Here is a 20,232-nt window from a genome sequence, read left to right as displayed (position 1 = left end):
TCCATTGAGGTTATTACCTAAATAAGGGCCTTTTGGCTTGCCAATGTGAGAAATAAACCTACTAAGTAACGTTTCATCTACCTGAACATTTTCCTTTTGTGCAGGCCCATTAGAGGATAGGAGACCCCTGGAGTACTGGGTTGTTATCCTTCACTGTTCTAGACTGGTGCTTGGAATATTTAAAAAGAACCACCTTTCCTAGCAGATCACCTTTGGTGCAGCTGGTAGCGGGTGCAATGTACCGAGACCAAGAAGAGTTGCAAGCAGAAGCAGAGCTGATATCCTGTTGGGCCATACAGGGGCTCATTAACAGACCATACACCCTAACCTATAACCTAACCCAGGCCTTTAACGAGCAAACCTGAGCGTTTGACGCCTCTCCTCAGTGTCAAGTAACAAAGTGTCCATGGACGCAAGCTTTCCAGTCTTTAAAAGGAACAGTTTCCCCGAAGCATGCACAGAAATGCTCGTCAGCCTGGGAAGTTTGCTTAAACATTCCTCTGAGTGTATTCAAATGGGGGTAGCAACCTTCACACACTGGCCCTGACACAGCGTCAGCACTGTGCACACAACCATGTGTTTCTGATTTATTTGCGAGTGACACCAGTTAAGGATGAAATGCAAGGTTACAAGCAGGATAGGCCCTCCGGATCTTAATGTCCTTCTAAACACTGCAAAGTCTTGAATAGCAAGCATTTCCGAGGAAGTACATTCTAGGCATGGGGCACCAGTGAACGGAAGGCACTCCTTACCGCGCATGCCTTGTTGCTTTGGGCACTTTCCTCAGCGGAGCAGCACTTGATATTAATTAATAAAAAAATTCGGGGGAGAACCAAAAAATATTACCAACCCCACTACTAGGATGAAAATCAGGAACTCAGAGGTCGACATTGGTGACGTGGAATGAGGCATCTTTTGGAAACCAGTTTTTATCTTGGTCTGCTAAATAAGGGAAGGATCCTTAACCGGTTGAAATGAGTTAGATAATGAATTGTAAGAAATTGGCAATTAATAATCCAGTTTCTTACATGGGTTAAAGATAATTCTCATTTAAATCCTGGTATGTATCAATCTAAGGTCGACCTCAAATAACCTCATCTTTGTGCCCAGAATCGATAAATATAGAATAATGGACACAGTCTTCTCTTACTTTCTCCAACGTTCTAGAACAGATTCTCTCATTAATAAAAGTCCAGCATTAATGTTTAGTGGTCATTTATGACACACAGCATTATCTCAAAAAGAGTCTCTGTGCTATAGAGAGATTTCACTGGAGGTTTCGCAAAGTGGGTAACGCGTGCTATGCTCTTTGTTGGGTGAAGATCCACGTTTTCAATCTTTTCAAACCTTAAGATGGTTGGTTTCTGTTCGAATTTCAAAGGGACAGGTGAGCAGCTTGCTTTTTTGATGGAACTCAGAAACTGGCTGTATAATAATGTCTAAATCGGTGCTTAATTTGTAAAAAAAAAATTAAATAAAAAGTGGCAGGGCCCTCGTCAGGAGACCACTGCAGAATGCACCATCCACTGCCCCTGCCGTGCTGCCAATGACAACACCAGCTCAACCACTAACCATCTCACTCTAACAAGTGTGGCAGTTCCAAGTCCCCAAAGGTATAAGAAAGGCTAGGGTGGCAGGTAGTAGTCATTGTTCATGAATATTCAAGTAATAAACAGCTGTTGTGCTCATTCCTAGTTAGGCAGACAGCGCTACCATGTGGCAGACTGTCATAAGAGCCAGTGCTAACATTTAAGTGCTGGTGCCAACCACCGACTCAAATTATACACTGCTCTAAATTCTCCTTAATCCAGCAGAGCATGAGTTAATGTTTCTCCTACAACAATCTTGTTGGTTTTATTCTATGGAAAGACCCAATTACTTACTGATGACCTTCCTTGCTTCGAGTCCTGTCTTCCTCATCATTGTTCTAGCCATTGAGAAGAGTCCTCACCTAGTCGACAGGTAGTTCACTTGTCCCATATTGCAACAATTCATTACTTTAAACTTTTTTTTTAATTTCCACTCCCCCCCTCCTCTCACGGGTATAAATATAACCATAATGCAAAAGCACACAGAGCAAATAATAAGCAAGAGACATGTGAGGCAACGCAAAAGGAGGGAAGGAATATAGGAAGGCTAGTCAATTAAGATCACTTGTACGTAATTGGGATATTACCACTTGTCCACCTTCCATGTCACAGTCCTAGCCAGAGAGAACATACCGAGTACTCAAAAATAAGAACTCGAAAACAAAGCCACACAGCTAAATAAGTGAAAGACAGGGGAGGTTTTATTCAAGAAACATCAACGCTAATGGTGTACAGCATCCAGAACACCAACCCAAAAGCAATAGAGTAAGATCCCCAGCATGAATTTCAATGCTTTACAAAAGCGGAAAACACAAAAAGGAAGGATGGAATGCTTTCCAAAAGTTCAGCCATTGACAATTGCTTGGTTTTCACTCACTATGATCAGCTTTGCCCCTGAACCAACAGGAGCTTCCTGAACGGAACATAAGCAACCCCATATACGTTTTGGCCTACACAGGCCACATCAGTGTGCTATAGCTTGAGTCCTGTGGCATAGCGAGCATGGGTACCACATCTGGGCATACCCATTGTACTTACGGGAGTAGTGTTTGCACAAAGTCTCAGCCACTGAAAACCTCTCGGTACTGCATTCCAATACATCATTCTGGAGTCAGACCAAGACTAATTTAAAGATACCTGATCTCGACTTTAGCAGAGATAGAGGGTGAAAGGATGATGGACTGATATGAGGCCAGAGTGATTGCCAGTGACTTTTTGTCAGCATTCCACCCATCTCCTTTATGTTTTCCTCAAAGCTTCACAAACGTTTCAGGGATGGTCCAACTGTAAAACAAATGTAATAGATGCAAACTAGTCTCACTACCACTCACAAAACAGCCCCTTCCCATGCAGAGAGACCTTTCACTGGAACAGTGAGGTGGGACCCCAGAAGAATAAACTTTTGAAACAGCTAACATCATCCAGCTATTAATCTTACCTACAATAGGCTTACCATTCTTTCAATAGGGTTCAAAATAATAAAAAGGGTGTGGCATCCTAGAGTTCTATGCCTGTTGCTATGTACTTTAGAATGTTATGATGTAAATAGCAGGGACTGTTCATTGATAGCTGAGGACTGTAACCTGAAGCAGCTGTTGTGCTTGCTGTCCGTGGATGGGATCCTTTCTTGGAATAAACCTACTTTTACCATGAATTCGGAGTAACCCTCATTCTTTCACTTGGCGACAGAGGATGGCTACGGAAGGATCTCAACACTAACGCAAGAAGGACTTTCTCAAGATCAAAGATTTGTTCTTCTACGTTTCAAAGGTACTGTTTTTAAAATTTTAAAAAGAAGGCAGGAAAATCTTCTTTCCGCTTGATTTCTGGCTGTTTGACTTGCATCTCAGTTCATTGTAAGAGAAGCCTGCACTCCTCTCAAGCACCGCGCCTATTGCGCTTTTAAAATCGTTACGTTATCTAGTGACTTGCACTCCTGTTTAGCACCGCTCCTAATGCGCTTGTGTAACCGTGGTGTTGTCTACACCGATACTCATCGTGTACGGCCATTTGCAAGTGCAATCTTTCGTTTGTTTAATACGGCCTTAATTGGCGGTTGGAGAAAGGAGGGGTGAAACGGAATTGTTTACCATTGAATCCCTACCTTGGAACTTCAATACTTGGCCCTCGAGCGGCGTTCTTCATGGCATGCGCAGCGTGTGTTTGTAGCTGAGTTCGACTGACGTTCTCTTTACTCGGCTTCATTCTACTCATCACTGGGTTCGAGCGGCGTCTCCCCTGGTCTCTGCCTCCATTGTTGCTGGTGCCTGTGCTGCACGCTGATCACGTCATTCCGTCACTAAGCGTCCTGTTGCCACGGCAATCATCACGCTTAACACGTCGACGTAACGGCCATCTTGGAAAGCTCCAAAACAACGCGGTGAATTTCTTGTAATTGGTGCAAAGTGACGAAACGTGTGCAGTAATTAATACGTGCTCGGAGTTACATCGAAGCGGACGCTGGTGTCAAATTTCAATTTTTCTAAGTTAATACCTGCTCGGAGATACAACGAAGCGGACGCAGGTGTCAAATTTCATTTTCTCTGTTCAACATCACAGGTATTTCCTTGTGTGTCACACCAGTGATACACACACTTGTAATTAACACTACGTTGCTCTTTTCAACAGTGACACGCTCACTTAAGCATGTCAGGCCAGTGAAGGAACAAGAAATATTGTGAAACTTTATTATTACACAGTGTGTTACAACCACAGTACAAATATTTCTTTCATATGTTTTGTTGAATGCTCTATGTGTAATGCTTAGTTAAGCAGTCTGAGGGTCACAATAATTTTCATTAATGTTCATTTAGTCTACATTTAGTCTACATTTGTTACACAATATGCAGAATGTAACTGCACCTCCGTTTTTCTTGTCATCTCCTGGTGATCCACCCATTAGATGGCAAAAATGGCGCAAGGTTTTTGAGCGATATGCTAGGGTATGTGGGGCTTCGTTAGGTGCGGAAAGGAAAACAGCGTTACTGCTTCATTGCTTAGGCTCGGAAGGTCAGGACATATTTGATCACCTTCCTGAGCTTGAGGATCGCACCCTCAATGAATATGAAATATGCATAGCAAAATTGGACAAACACTACTTGCCGAAAGTCAGCACAATACTTGAGAGGTACCATTTTGGTCGCAGATCGCAATTAGATGATGAAAGCATCGAGAATTATATAACTTCTCTTAGGAAGCTGGCCTCTTCCCGTAAATTTGGTGCCACTCTGGATGAGCGAATACGGGACCAATTTATGTTAGGCTGCAACATTGAGCGAGTTAGAGAAGAGTTGTGGCAGAAGGATGAACCGACACTAGATGATGTGATAGTCATCGCTAAAAGGATTGAGCACTCAATAAAATGTGTAGATGTTATTAAGAAAAATGGTGATGTTAAAGGGAAAAGCTCAGTCCAAGCAGTTAAAGGTAACATGAAGGAAGAGGTAGAACACAAAGAGGTCAAGAAGAGTGGAGTATCTAATGAGCCACAGGGTAAATTCAATTTGTCTCTAGTCAAATGTTTTCGCTGTGGGAAAATGGGTCACTTCGCTAATGATAAACATTGTCCCGGCTGGAAAGCCACCTGCAGCAAATGTAAGAGGAAAGGACATTTATCCATAGCATGTAAAGTGAAAAGTTACAAAGGCAAGATCAATGAAGTTGATTATGATGTTGATGATGATTTTGTAACTTTTGAAGATGTAGACTGTGGTCAAATTCAGGTTCAAGTCATACAAAATGGGGAAAGTAAAAATTGTCCGACGGATGAGATTCTTGTTGAAGGGAAACCAACTAAAGTCCTTTTCGATTCTGGGGCCAAGATCACCATAATATCAAAGGCATTTTATCTCAAAGAAATGAAACATAAAACTAAAATTTTTCATCCGGACATTAGACCGTATGCCTATGGTGGTGAACCAATACACTTATTTGGCTATTTCTGGGGTCTAATAGATTACAAGAACAGGCTAGCTAACGCAAAAGTGTATATTTCGCAAAAGGGTGATAGCATACTAAGTTGGTTTCACCAAAAAGATCTGGGGGTGATCTTAGATCCTAATTCCTCACCATCTATCATTCTAAAAGAAAATTTCCAATCTAAATCAATCTCAAGCATCCATCAAATTTCTGACAATGAATTCTCACGCATGTTGAGGGAGAAATTCCCTAAGGTTTTTTGTGCTAATTTAGGTTGTCTTAGGGGCTACATTCATCACATTCGCTTAGTCAAGGATGCGAAACCTGTTTGTTGTAAAGTACGCAATGTCCCAGTTGCCGTTAGAGAAAAGGTTAAAGCTGAACTGGTGAGACTTAAAGCAGAAGGAGTTATTGAGGAAGTTGAGGCAATGCAATGGATTGCTCCGGTTGTGGCCGCACAAAAATCTGATGGCTCTCTCCGTTTGTGTGTGGACCTCAGAGAATTGAATAAGAATGTAATTGTTGATCGGTTTCCCTTACCAAAAATAGCTGACATGCTAATGTTGTTAAAAGGGGCAAGAGTGTTCAGCACACTAGATCTGAGATCAGCATATCATCAGATCATATTGGATGAGGATTCAAAAGATTTGACTGCTTTTGTCACTCCTTATGGAACATACAGGTTTCTTAGGCTTCCGTTTGGTTTGGTATCAGCTGCGTCGGTGTTTCAGAGGGCTTTGGAGAATGTGTTGGAAGGCCTAAGTGGTGTCAGAATTTATCAGGATGACATATTGATCTTTGGAGTGGACAATAAGGAGCATGATGCTAGACTTTTAGAGGTGTTGAGCAGACTTAATGACTTTAGTTTGACTGTTAAGATTGACAAATGTAAATTTAGGAGAAGTTCCATTGATTATCTTGGCCATACTATCTCAGAAGGTGGCGTATTGCCGAAAGAGGGTTTGATCACCTCGATACAAAGAATGGCCTCTCCGACTAATAAGGAGGAATTAATGAGTTTTTTAGGAATGGCAGAATATTATAGTAAATTTGTTCAGGATTTTGCCTCGTTGTGTGTTAATATGAGAGCTTTATTGCGCAAGGGTTGTGAGTTTGTTTGGAATGAGGCGTGTGAAAAGGAGTTTTGTTTTCTTAAAGAGAAGTTAAACTCAGCCCCCAAGTTAAGCAGCTTTGACCCTGACAAAAAATCGATTCTAATAACTGATGCCAGTCTGAAAGGCCTGGGAGCAGTTCTTCTACAAAGAGCAGATGGCAAGGATGACGTTATTCTATTTTTGTCAAGGAGTTTAAGGGGGGCAGAACAGAGATACTCAGTAGTGGAAAGAGAAGCTCTGGCAATTTACTGGTCTGTGAAGAAACTCAAGAACTTACTGTGGGGTAGTGTTTTTGAAGTCAGGACAGATCACAAGCCGTTGTGCGAAATTTTCAAGAAAAAGGGCATTGATGCTGTCTCTAGTAGAATCACTAAATGGGTTGTGGGCCTACAAGATTATAATTTCGACATCAAGTATCTTCCTGGGGTAGAGAACAAAGTGGCTGATGCACTTTCTCGCCTTGTTCTCGAAGATGATATGGGAGATGAAAATGAGCATGAGCAAGATGAGGAATTAGTGTGTGTTATTGAAGAAAACATCATTGACAAAGTGAGATGGGAGGAAGCTCTTCAGGCTGACGTTGATCTAAAGAAAGTACTGGAGTGTATTAATGTAGGCTGGAGAGTTAAACCCAAAGGTAACAAAATCTTAGAGAGGTTTTGGCATGTCAAGGATCAACTGTCTGAACAGAATGGTCTTCTTGTTAGAGGCATGAGACTTGTTCCTCCAAGTTCCATTATGGAAGAGCTTATTTCACTGGCTCACATAGGACATTTAGGAATTTCTAAGACAAAAGAAAGACTGAGATTAGCCTATTGGTGGCCCGGAATGGATTTACAGATTGAAAGGAAAATTAGGGACTGTATTGATTGTGCGTTAAGTGAGAGAGTAGCCAAACCTAAGGTACAGCCCATGGTCATAAGAGATCGTCCTGATGGACCATGGAAAGAAGTAGGGTTAGACATTGTTGGTCCCATTTGTCACGCTAGTACAGAATGGTATATACTGGTTCCTGTTGATTTTTATTCCAGGTGGCCAGAAATAGCTATCACTCGTGGAATTGAGACGAAACATGTCATATCGTTCCTCGAAAAGCTCATTGCCAGGGAAGGAATACCTGGCAGCATTCTTACGGACAATGGTGTCCAATTAGTTTCTAGGGAAATGGAGGTGTTCTTGTCTAAACATGGCATTAGACATAAAAAATCCTCACTGTATCACCCAGAGACAAATGGAATGGTTGAGAGGTTTAATCGTGTACTCAAGGAAACCATTGAAATGGCTAAGTCGTCTAACTTAGACTGGCGTCCTGAAGTTTGGAAGAAAGTGGAGGTCTATAGATTGTCACCACATGCTATCACCAAAAGAACGCCTTTTGAGCTCTTTAGAGGTAGGTGTGCCAATACTATTGTTACTCCCCCATGGGTTAATGACATGCAACCAGGCAGATTTAGTGAAAATGAGAAAAGTGATTGGCAGCTGGCAGAGTCAAAGAAAATTGAGTATAGAAAGGTAATTCATGATTTAAGGAAAAATGTGAAGGAAACAGTGGTCAAGGTTGGAGATTGGATTTTAATAAAAAATCCTTCAAATAAAAAGTCTTCTACAGCATTTTTGAAGCCAATTCAGGTCATTAAGATTTTCAACAATGCTGTTAAGACTGCTGATCACCGCATTTGGAATTTGAACAGGGTGGTGGTGGTTAGAAAAGAGTTTGCTTCTAAGTCTAACCAATCCCCTAGCATGTCAGCTTCAACCCAGAATACACCCAATGTGTCAGCTCCAACCCAGAATGCACCCAATGGCATTCGGAAGCCTTCCAGGGTATCTCATTCTCCAAAGTATTTAAGTGATTTTGTCAAATAAGTTATACCAGACTGTTTTCCTGGTTTTTGCTGTAAGTAGGCATTTACACTTTGTAATTTACTTTGTTCTTTTGGGAATGTACATTTGTTTGTTATTTATTAGGAAGGGAGATGTGTGGCATCCTAGAGTTCTATGCCTGTTGCTATGTACTTTAGAATGTTATGATGTAAATAGCAGGGACTGTTCATTGATAGCTGAGGACTGTAACCTGAAGCAGCTGTTGTGCTTGCTGTCCGTGGATGGGATCCTTTCTTGGAATAAACCTACTTTTACCATGAATTCGGAGTAACCCTCATTCTTTCAAAGGGCATAAGATTTATAAAGGAAGCGGTGCGAGCTAAGTACATAGAAATAGAGTGATGTACATAACGGTAGTGCAACAAACATTCAACCAGGATCAGAAAAAAACATAGGCAGCACAAGATCTTGGCCAGTATGAACAGAAGAGGCCACATAAAGGCGAAAGGGGGCCCAGGGTGAATGAAGCACTCCCCTCTCAGGGAAAACCTCACCAAAGAGCCGAAATAAGTCACCAGAAAGAGAACCTTGGCATATAAGAGATCCCAATGAATAAGGAATGGAATCTAAGGGCTCAAAGTACTCAAAGGGAATAACCCGAAGGGCTCGAAGGACCAATGGCAAATCACAGGGAGGAATATCAAATGGAGTATGGGTCTACAGTGAGCAAACCTATGCATGAAGTGGAAAGCCAGGGGATGGATGTTAGATAAATCAACTTATGGTTCCAAGAAACCCAAGTAGCTGCCCACTGAACAAAGTGATTACAGCAAGGAGGAAACCATCCCTCAAACTTCCAGCATATCTAAGGGATCACAGTGCTTGTGATGCAACTCCCAGAAGAATACCAGGCGGCAAACTGAGACCACATGACTTTAATGTAGAAGGCCTAGGTTCCTGCTAAATGGCACAAGCAGCCTCCTTGGAATAACCTTCTGGAACCCAACCTGCTCAACCTTCAAACACCCAAAGACATTACAGAGTGGGCTCTGGGAGTAAGGAAAGCTGAAGAGGAGATGACTACACTGCCAAGGAAGCAACTACAGGCAACTGTAAGAGGGCCGGTCACCAAGCCCTCCTCTGCCACACCAACGCCACCAGTACCAATTCCATCTGATCTTGTTGCACCTTCTTCTTCCAGGAGCTAAGACAGAAGAGGAATGGGGAAAATGCAATAAGGAGGTGCAGTGACCATCTAGAGTATCCAACCACAGCCTTCTGGGCACGGAGCAGCTAAGCAAAAATGGTTTGGCTGCGCTTCCTTACTGGAGGCAAATGGAGCCATGAGAGGAATATCCAACATTTTTCAAATCTTGTAGAATAATGAGGGGTGAAAAGAGTAAAGCACTACATTCGAGGAATCTGAAGCTCCTCACTAAAGAACCAAAAACCCTGAGTATTGTGGACAATTTTCATCAACTTGAGCAAAAGAGAGCCAATTTGGAAGCCAGCAGTCTTTAGCAAATACCTCCAGGGTAGGATCCCATCCTAGCAGGCTGGCATCAATGGTGAGCACCAAACGAGAAGGATTCACCACAGACACGTCGAGTAACAAATGATCCCTCACTAACCACCAAGAAATAAACTATCTGAGGAGGGAGGGTGGTGCTTTCAATACAACCTTATAATCCAGTGACTCCGGAGATTAATGAAATAGTTGAAATCACTAGGGGCTAGAGATTAAACTGTGCCCAAGGCACAGCAAAGGTTGGGGCAACCATGTTGTACCTCAGAAGTTACAATCAGTACCTGAAATGGCATAACCCCGCAAGAGGAAGGGCATGTAAAACTGCATATGAAGATTAGTTACAGAGGCTACCCACGTTTGTGTGGAATTGTGCACCTATACATTTCACGTCTTGCAAAGGCTAGAGATGAGGCTTAGCGATTTGTGTTTCTGTAGCGACTGGCACACCATCCAAGTGTCTACCACTGCCTTTGGAAAAGAGGATGTGATTAGGTAGTCATCAAGGCACGAAAAACCCACAATCTCCTGAGGACCAATAATTTCAGAAAACACTCTGAGAATGAAAGCCAATCCAAAGGAACTGAAATAGAAAACGTGAGGCTTGTTGTGCAAACCTCAGTGATTGTTGGGGAAACATTGAATGGGACAAGGTAATATGTGTCCGTCAGATCCAAGGAAACCAGAAAGTCTCCTGAATTAATCAGTGGCATAATGCAAGTTGGTATTGTTGAAAGGATGAGGCAGAAGATACTTGTTCACCAACTTGAGGTCCAGAATGGGATCAAAGTACCTTGAATAACAGGATGGAACATGGAATACATGCCAAACCCTCTTCTCTCAAGGGGTCAGGTGTCATGGTGTTGCTAAAGAGAAGGGACTGGATCCCCTGAAAATAGGAATGAGGCAGATGCACAGGACAGAAGCACTCCCACTCCTGACGGAACAGACACTCCAAAGAATAACCTTGCTCCAGAATCTGTAAGACCCACTGGTAAGACACTGACAATTTTTACTTTTACAGGAAGACTTCTGAACCCCAAATGTCCATCTGGTAACACAGGAGGTGGATATACATGCTTTGAGTGACAAGGAGAGAGGATGGGGCAGCAGGAGTGGAGAAGAAGGCAGTGAGATGAATGTGCAATCATCACTATAAAATGTCCCCTCAGTATGGGCCATCCCGTAAAAGGGCCATCTACTGGTTCTGACAATGGCTTACAAACTTAAAGCCCCCAAGTGCCTGATCCTTGTTAGGCCCTTAATGCAATGCCTCACGATCTTGCAATCTCCAAAATATTTGTTCACTAAAGTCTCAAACTGGGGACCAAGGAAAATGGAGCTGAGTAAAGTTAGAAAGAGAAACGAGTTCCGTCTGGAACATCCAACTTCCAGGATCAAAGCCATATGTAGCATTGACGAGAAACAGATGCAACAAAAGCAGCCCCTGTGGAAACATTTCCACAAGCATAGAATGATATTGGTTGTTAATGAACAGTTGTGACATACTAAGTTATGATTGATTTATGTGTGCCAGCTGACAAAAACTCAATAAAACTTGATTAATAAAAAAAATAAAGGTATTGCCCGAAAGAAAATCCACCATATCCTCCCCATCACAATATCACAATGAGTAATGGAGCCGGATTATCACCATTCTGATAAACCTTTAAGCAAGGACTGGTTAGTGTAAACAGCACCCACCACACCCCCCCCCCCCCCAGTCCACACAGCACAATTTGTTCAGCACCGCATTCACCTTCCAACTGAAGGATTGTCGGGGAGGCATCTTCACAGACAAAGGCCCTTTAATAACACTTTAGGGGATGCCAGAATCATTAAACAAGAATATATGAGAAAAACACTGATTGCAGTTTCAGCCTCCAGTTGTAAGAAGGGCAACCTTCAATCATGCATGATCTTGCACACAGTGTGAGAGTCTGCCATCTTAGAGGCCACCAGTGGGTCCAGCAATCACAGGAAGATGCCTGCATCATTGAAAACAATTACCTTGGTTCTGTCCTACCAGGAATAACCCAGGCCACTGACATTAAGAAGTAAACGTGAGTAACATGCGAGTCCACTAAATCAGAGACTGGCAGGCAGGCGGTGTCTCCATGGTGAAATAAGGGCGTGCACCCACCACCTCCTAGTACCCAAAACAGCAGTAAGTGACTAGAGTATAAGCACTAGGGCAAGAACTGGCCATGCACGGTCTGTCTCTGATGCGCCAGCTCAGTACTGCACTGGATGTAGCAAGGCACTCTGGGGGGAAACCTAACACAATGCAGGTGAACAACTGGCAAACGCCTTACCTGGGTGAGCGGGCACAGAGAAGACCCATCTTTGAAAGAGATAGTCATTACAGGATGCCTTTGCAATATGTGGTATTTATGCCAGGGAGAAGAGGGTGATATTGAAAAAGTAAGAGATCAAATGGGGAACAAGTGAATGATCTGTATCCTTGGTGAAAACTCGCCTTACTGGTCAGGAATGTGAGGAATGTGACCAGGACCAGGACAGTGGACGAAATGGAAATGCCCTGTGTTAGCAGTACACTGTACAACAACGCTGAACTCAAATTCAATTCCAAACACGACTGGAGATGTCAAGGTCATTAAGCCTTGAAGCTCACAAACAATTGTAAGTTGAATGACACCATTCAAAGACCTATCTATCACCAAGGCCAGCCTCAGATAAAATAGAACACAACAGACATCTTTTCTGGGTTAAGTTGAAAATACAAATGATAGTTTGAAACATTTTTTTAAGTACACAATAATGTTTTACACTCCTAACACCAATTTGACTTTGTTATTCAAATGACAAAGAAATCAAGATAATACTTATAACACTGACAATGCTCATACCCTGCTCATCAGAACTGTACACTTAAATGTGAAAGCTTTTTGTTTTTTTATAGATCTAAAACTTTAGCGGTTTTAACACGTTCACAGTAGTAAAACAACAAGATTGTGTGTAATACAGCGCTTAATTAGTAAAATATTAAGTGCCAGGGGTCTGACCAGGAGGCCACAGCAGCTTGCACCACCTATCGCCTTGTCAACGCTGCCAAAACAACTACTAACCATCTCTCTCGCATGTAAATGCGAAAGTTCAGATTATTTCAGGTCCCTAACGCTAAAGGAATGGCTGGGGAGGCAGGTATTAGCAATTTTAATGTATATTGTATTCCTAAACTACCATTGTTCTTCTCATCTCTAAATTAGATGAACAGCGCCACCATGTGGTGGACTGTTCTAAGTATAGTGTTGACAATTAGGTGCTGGTGCTCGGGGAAACCAATTAAGTGCCGGTGCTTAGCACCAGAAAGCCCCGGCTCAAATTAAGCACTGGTGTAATAGTACATATATCTTAATGCAGTACAGCAAGGACTTGGGAACTGGAGGGGTCCTCCTATTATCAGGGAATTACTCACACCAGAGCTCCCCAGAAAGAACCGACTAATCAGAAGTTGATAACTAAGAGGTACAGACCATCTAACAATAATATGCTGCCTACAAAAAGATTGCAAATATAATTGAAAATTTGGAATCTCAGGCCATCTGACCACAATAAGTATAGGGTCATATGTTTACAAGACCCTGTCTCAGTTGGAGCCACAGAACAAATGAAGTTAAGGGAAACCCACATTAGTAGCACGCCCCCCGAAAGACAATCCATTTGCAGGCCTACAGTTGGAGTAAAAAAAACACTGAAAACCATCCAGATGCATAGGATTTGCTAGCCAAGTTGCTTCTAAGCTAATAAATTGATGTGTGATGAAAAACTGTCACCAGGCCAGAGAGGTCATTTTAGTAATTGAGTCTGCAACAAAATGTGGAGAAGGAGAACTGTGTTCTATTCAACAATAGGTGGCATTGTAGATCTAAGAGATTCTGTGGCTAAGTGCATTGTCAAAAAGGATGGGCCATCCTCTGGTTTATCAATCTTACATCAATCATTTGCACATAAAAGGTGGAAAGTAGGTTAGACATATTAGAAAGAGGTAGATTGGTAGCAAACATATGAACTCCGTCTGACTCTGAAGGCTCAATAGCAGATATGCTGACCCCCTACAAGTTCCTAATAGAGGCAGGACAGTCCCTAAATATTGATGAGGGTTTACAACCATAGATACAGAAAGCAGAGATGGCAGAAACACAAGTACCATAAAGGATTGGGATCCTATTCAACTCCTGCAATATTGGCAGGAAAAACGAGCAAATGAAAACAACAGCGATGGCTCCTCCACAATGGCGGAGGAGCGTCTTTGTCCCCCTGCCAGGACTGTCAAAAATGTGAAAAATAAAACGGGTTAAAACCCAGTTTTATTATCTTTTCATTTTTCTTGTGCAGAATCTTGAGGACGGGGCCAGGGTGGTGAAGGGCTGGAGGGGGAGTGGTGGTTACTGCCTTCACTGCGCATGTGGGTTTGGCCGGCCGATTGAGGCCAGCCAAACCCACATGCGCAGTGAAGCTCTCTCCAACCCCAGGTATATTTCTGCGGTTGGAGAGATCAGGCTCAGGCTCCCAGTCTGTCCCGAAGCGCAAATCATCGGCACTCAGGTCAATCCTGAAGCTGTTCTTATTCATGACAGAAGCTTCAGGATTGGTTACAGGGCAGGCTGGAAACCTGTGCCTGTCTGAAGCAGAGAGGAGCAGAAGAGTGTAACACAATGCTGGAGGGCGGCAGGTAAGTTCTTTTTTATTTTATTTTCTATGTGCCCCCATAGGGCAGGGTGCAGTGTCTTTTAAAAGTTGGACATTTTTTATGTTTTACATGTCCTGGCAGTGAAACACTCTTAAATTTGTTTTTCACTACTGCAAGGCCTACCTCTCCCATAGTATAACATTGGATTACCTAATTACATTTTATATGTGATAACTTTCAATTAGGAGCAAGTGGGAATGTCGAGTTTGGTGTCTAAAGAATCGTAACATAAGACCCCCTTTAATGGTAAAGTTGGATTTTAGTCACAATTCTGAAAATTACACTTTTAGAAAGTTGGTATTTTCCTGTCCCAACCATTTGGTGCCTGTAGCCTATATCCAGAGCCACATAACTAGAATTTGCTGGCAGTAGGCCTTTGTCTATTGTTCCCAGTGACACAAAGGGGGAATAGAAGTTGGCAGGTTGGGATATCCCTGACTTGACAGGGGGCAGGAGCTGTCACCTATCACACTTGCACTTCAAAAATGCTCTGCCTGCGCAAGCTCACAGAGGGTTTGACACTAGTCATTTGGGACCCCAGACAAGCTGGGGCTAGGGCCTGAAGGAAGGAAATTCCAAACACCCCTGGGCGTGGAAACCTCCAGAACCTTCTCCTACTTCAAAGCTGGCACCAAGTATAAATAATGGACCATCAAAGAAAACTCTTTAGTACGCTTCTGGACCTGTGGAAGACTCAGAAAGACTGCTGTGCTGTTCTGCAAGACGGACTGCTAAGCTGCTGCCTGAGTGAGAAGAGCTGCACCTGCATCTTGAACCCAGGACCACCAGAGTGACTCCAAAGGATCACTGGCTGGCCTCCTAATCAGAGCCTCAGGAAAGAAAATGCTCCAACTACTTTGACCCCAGCACCATGACGCTGTCTGCTGTGAGTCCTGTCCCCTAAGTGGTGACACCTCAGTCCTGGACCCTTGGAAGTGGACCTGAAGGTTTCTGCTAGCCCAGCTGTGGTCCGGTGGGCAGAACCAATACAGTGTGACACATCTCCTTGCAGCCCCATTGGAACTGGAGCAGCGTGACCCATCTCTGATGAGGGACCCGCATCACAGCCCCGCAGCTTCTTCAGAACTGCCGCTGCTCGATGCATCCTTGACACCGGGCTTCATATTGCACGCCCCTCATTGGCAATGGCACAGGACATCACCTTGCAGCCTGCAACACCTCAGTATCGCCGCTATGCAACACATCTTTGACGCAGGACTTCGAATCGAAAGCCCCGTGTCGATGGCATCTTCGATGATGATACAGGACCTTCCATAACTGCCCGCAGCCTCTTGGAGCCGCCGTTGCACACGCATCATCCACACAGGATCTCACAACCCTCCGAAACCAAGATGTAAGGTACTTTGGGCAGTGGGTCTAACTTGGTCCCTGCATCTGGCCGGGGCGCGCTATCGCAGATGGCCCGAACATGTGACTGTCCCGGTCTGGCACGACCACATAACAACTTTGTGCTTCTAGGCACAATATTCCCTTAAATCTTTAAAATTCCAAATCACTGGTTCTACTGGTTGGATGTTTGTTGTTTGCAGTCAAATATTTTTTTAACTGTGCTCTTTTTTTCTGAATTGGTGTCGGGTTTTTCTTGTCTTGTATTTTCAGTTTAATAATGTTTGACATGCAGTATAAATTCTTTTCATCTCTAAACTAAGCCAGACTGCTTAGTGCCAAGCTAAAAAAGGGCTGAGCACAGGTTACCTTGCTTGTGTTTCACTCTGACAAGAATTGTGGTTGCTCCCTGAGTAGGGCTCTACCCCGTCAACCAGTATCATCATCATCAAATAATATTTATTTGGTTATTTTAAAACCTTAAATGATATAAAAATAAAAAGAACATTCAATGCCACAGAGCAATTTGCATTCAGAACACAAACACACTATAAAAAGCCAATAACAGGCATTAAAAAAATATGAGTAACAATGTACATTAAAAAGGTTAAAAACCATAAAAACCTTAACATTTCATTCAGAATAGACTGATTGATCTCTGTCAATACTTTGCTGACCACTACCCCTCCTACGCTTGACAGCCTCTGCTAGAAAACTAGCCTCAATGAAGCAGATCCATTCATTAGATAAGATTTGCAGAAAATGAATGCAGGTCGTGCTTGGCTGAATTGCAGCCCTCTCAATAGGGGGATAATAAATTGCATTCAAAGTGAACGGTAGTGGTCACAAAAAGATTAAAACGTGCAAAGTGCCCTATTCAGAGAAGGAATCGTAAGTACAGGGGCCAAGTTGGTCAGTTCGGTTCCAACCATCCGGCTCTGCAAGAATCCGGTGTAAATGATTCAATCTAAATCTTGTGAGGAGGAACTAATGATATGGGTTAGAAACATGGATAAGGTAAGGTTCATTGGTCGGACATGCTCTCAACGTAGCATAAGTGCAAACACTAGATTTATACAATTCCTTCCTGTCTCTGTTGGCCTGCATGGAGGCAAGGATATGTTGTTTAACCCACAATGAATCCCCCAGAACAATCTTCTCAGATATGCTATATCGGGGTGACCTAGATTAGTCAGTGTCAATTTAACATAATTGAGCCATGGAATACTACCAGCTTTATCTAAGTTCATACAGTCAGCTAGCATCACCTGATTCAAAGTCAACTCTTTATTCAACCATATAGAAGTCCATCTACGCAGAGTACGTAAGGCTAGTAAATTTGATATATATCTCATCCCTAGTTCTTCACGCAGGATAAAGAAGGGCGCACATTGGAGAAGACAGAGTAACCACCTGACAAATTTATTTTCAATAATCTGTAACTCAGTGACCCCTCTGTACCCCCAGATGTCACTGCCATAACTCGCCATGGGGATACACTTAGATTGATACATCTTTAACAAGGCCTGAATTAGCTGTACAACGAGCCGTGAGCCAAACTCAAATACAGAAGGAATGGCTCTGGCCACAAAATTGCTTTTTGCTCTGATCAATGGACCCCAAGACCTGTATTTGTCACATTTTACACCTAGATAAGAAAAAGCATTGACTTTCGTAATCTCCTTCTAAAATACATTTCTTGGGACCTCTACCCTTAGAGACCAAAACTATTAAGTGAGATTTACTATAATTAGTACTCAGTTCCAGTTAATCCATGTAGCTGACGAATGCTTTCAAATGCCACTTCACTCCTACAGAGGTTCTCACTATGAGTACTGTGTCGTCAGCATAAAGTAGAGCTGGAATAAGATGCTGGCCCATGAGCTGCCTATCCTGGCAAGCCTTATACAGGGTGGAGCTGCATTTGTTGATATAAAGTGTGAATAAAAGAGGGGCCAGGATACACCCCTGTCTGACCCACTTTGAATGCTAAATGAGTGAGTTTGCTTACCCCTCTGATCGTATCTGACTGTGGCAGTCAGATCCTGGGCAGCTCATGCAGGAACTCACGATTTCTCTATCACGTGTATCATCCACGCAGGATCTCACAATGCTCCGCAAACAGGACGTAAGGGACTTTGTGCCGCAGGCCTAACTTGGTCTCTGTATCCGGCCCACGCTCCATTGCAGTCGGTTTGAACATGTGACTTTGTCCCGGTCCAGCACAACCACAGTTGGTGCGTTTTGTTCCTAGGCACAATATTCACTCAAATCTTTAAAATTGCATATCACTGGTTCTACTGATTGGATCTTTGTTGTTTTGGAGTCAAATAATACAATACATAGTGCTATAGTTTTCTAAATTGGCGTGGAACTTTTCTTGTGTTGTATTCTCACTTTATTACTGTTTGAAATGCTGCATACATTCTTTACAGTTGTCTCTAAGCTAAGCCGGATGGCTTTCTGCTAAGCTACCAGAGGGCTGAGCACAGCTTAACTTGTTTCTGTTTCACCCTGAAATAAATTGTGGTTGCAGCCTGAGTAGAGCTTCACCCCCTCAAGCAGTTATTTGCAACACCCATCTTGTTTCTTTCATCTCTAGATAGGTAAAATGTATAAAAGGGCATTGCAACTGAGCCTTTGGGCTATTTTTAAAACCTTGTTTTTTTGCTGGTACTTTCTCCAGCCAAAAACACAGGAGTTGCGTTGGCCTTCAATGCCTTATGGTACTTGTGTTTCAGCCATCTCTGCTTTCTGTACTAATAGTTGCAAACCCTCATCAGTGGTTAGAGACTGCCTTGCCACTAAATGGAACTTAAAGGGGGACAGCATATCAACTTTCGAGCCTTCTAAGTCAGAAGAGGTTTATATCTTTGCCACCAATATACCTCTTTCTAATAGACTGAACCCACTTTCCACCTTATATATGCAAAATATTCATTTAAGATTGATAAACCAGAGGATTGCCACTGCACATTTTGTGACATACTTAACTACTAAAATGACCTCTCTGGGCTGGCAAGAATGTATCCTCAATCATTAATTTATTAACTTACAAGCAACTTGAGTAGCAATTGCTATGCATCTAGAATGCATTTCAGTCTTTTTTTACCCTAATAGTAGGCTCGTAGAGGGATTGCCTTCTTGGGACCCACAAATGTAGTTGGTCCTTAGCTTCACTTGTTCTGTGAAATCAATTGAGACCGGGTCTAGTAAACATATGGTGCTGTATCTATTATCGTCAGATGGTCTGAGCCTCCTAGTTTTCAATAATCATTCTGTTAGCAGCATGTTGTAATTGTAATAGCATTTATATAGTGCATACTACCCCTGACGAGGTGTCAAACACTTTTTCAGAAAGTAGCACGCTATTCCGGAACCTATAGAGGGTTAGTGATGAATTTGTATAGTGAAATATGAAAGTAATTTCAGCAGTGGATATGTTAGTGTGTTATTTGGATTGATAAGGATAGTGGAGAGATAGAAGAGGGAAAAAGATTGAATTTATATAGCGCTTGCTACCCCTCATGAGGTGTTGAAGCTCTTTTCGGCAAGTAGTACGCTACTCCGGAACCCAAACAGGATTATAGATAGTCTGTACCTCTTTGTAATTAACTATTATAACAATCATTTTAGAGGCAGCGTCTTTCCACATCTTTTAGTGTTATCTGAATGTATTTTTTCTAATCACAACATATTGAGTCTGAGGATTTCTGTCTCCTTTTCCACTGTTTAATGGGAGATTTCAATGCCAAGACTTAGAAGTATATTGATGTTGTGATCCTGGACCCCTTCTTCAAAAAGGTTTTATGACAGTCCTAAGTCAATTGTAACCAATTCTACTAAGAACAGTCAAGGCCCATATCTAATCAATTTTTGATCTCTTCCGATTACTTCAGCTATACAGGGCATTTCATCACTGATAGACCAGAACATTGCACTTTTATACAATTAGGAGTATAATCTATTATGGACTAAATATTAGTTCCTGCAGCTATTTTTTAAATATATTACATTAGCCCTGATGTTTACCATTTCACACAGGTCTCTAGGATGCAAGCATTGGCCGCTGTATTTCGTGAACTCAATACAAAAGATTTGTTTTATTAATATATTATGTCCTTTCAAGCAGTACAGAGAACAGAAAGTGAACACAACTCACTGGGCATGGAAATGGCGTTACCTGTTTATGTGTTGGCT

At 42.5% G+C, this 20,232-nt stretch overlaps 1 protein-coding gene across 2 annotated transcripts in view; it reads right to left on the bottom strand.

Annotated features, from left to right (window-relative positions):
* AGAP3 (ArfGAP with GTPase domain, ankyrin repeat and PH domain 3) overlaps positions 1-20,232 on the bottom strand; it is a 1,862,985-nt gene that overhangs the window by 481,762 nt on the left and 1,360,991 nt on the right. The window lies entirely within an intron of this gene.

The sequence above is a fragment of the Triturus cristatus genome, chromosome 10 (assembly GCF_964204655.1).
Source record: "Triturus cristatus chromosome 10, aTriCri1.1, whole genome shotgun sequence".
Taxonomy (NCBI): Eukaryota; Metazoa; Chordata; class Amphibia; order Caudata; family Salamandridae; genus Triturus; species Triturus cristatus.
This window is presented reverse-complemented; position numbering and strand designations above follow the sequence as displayed.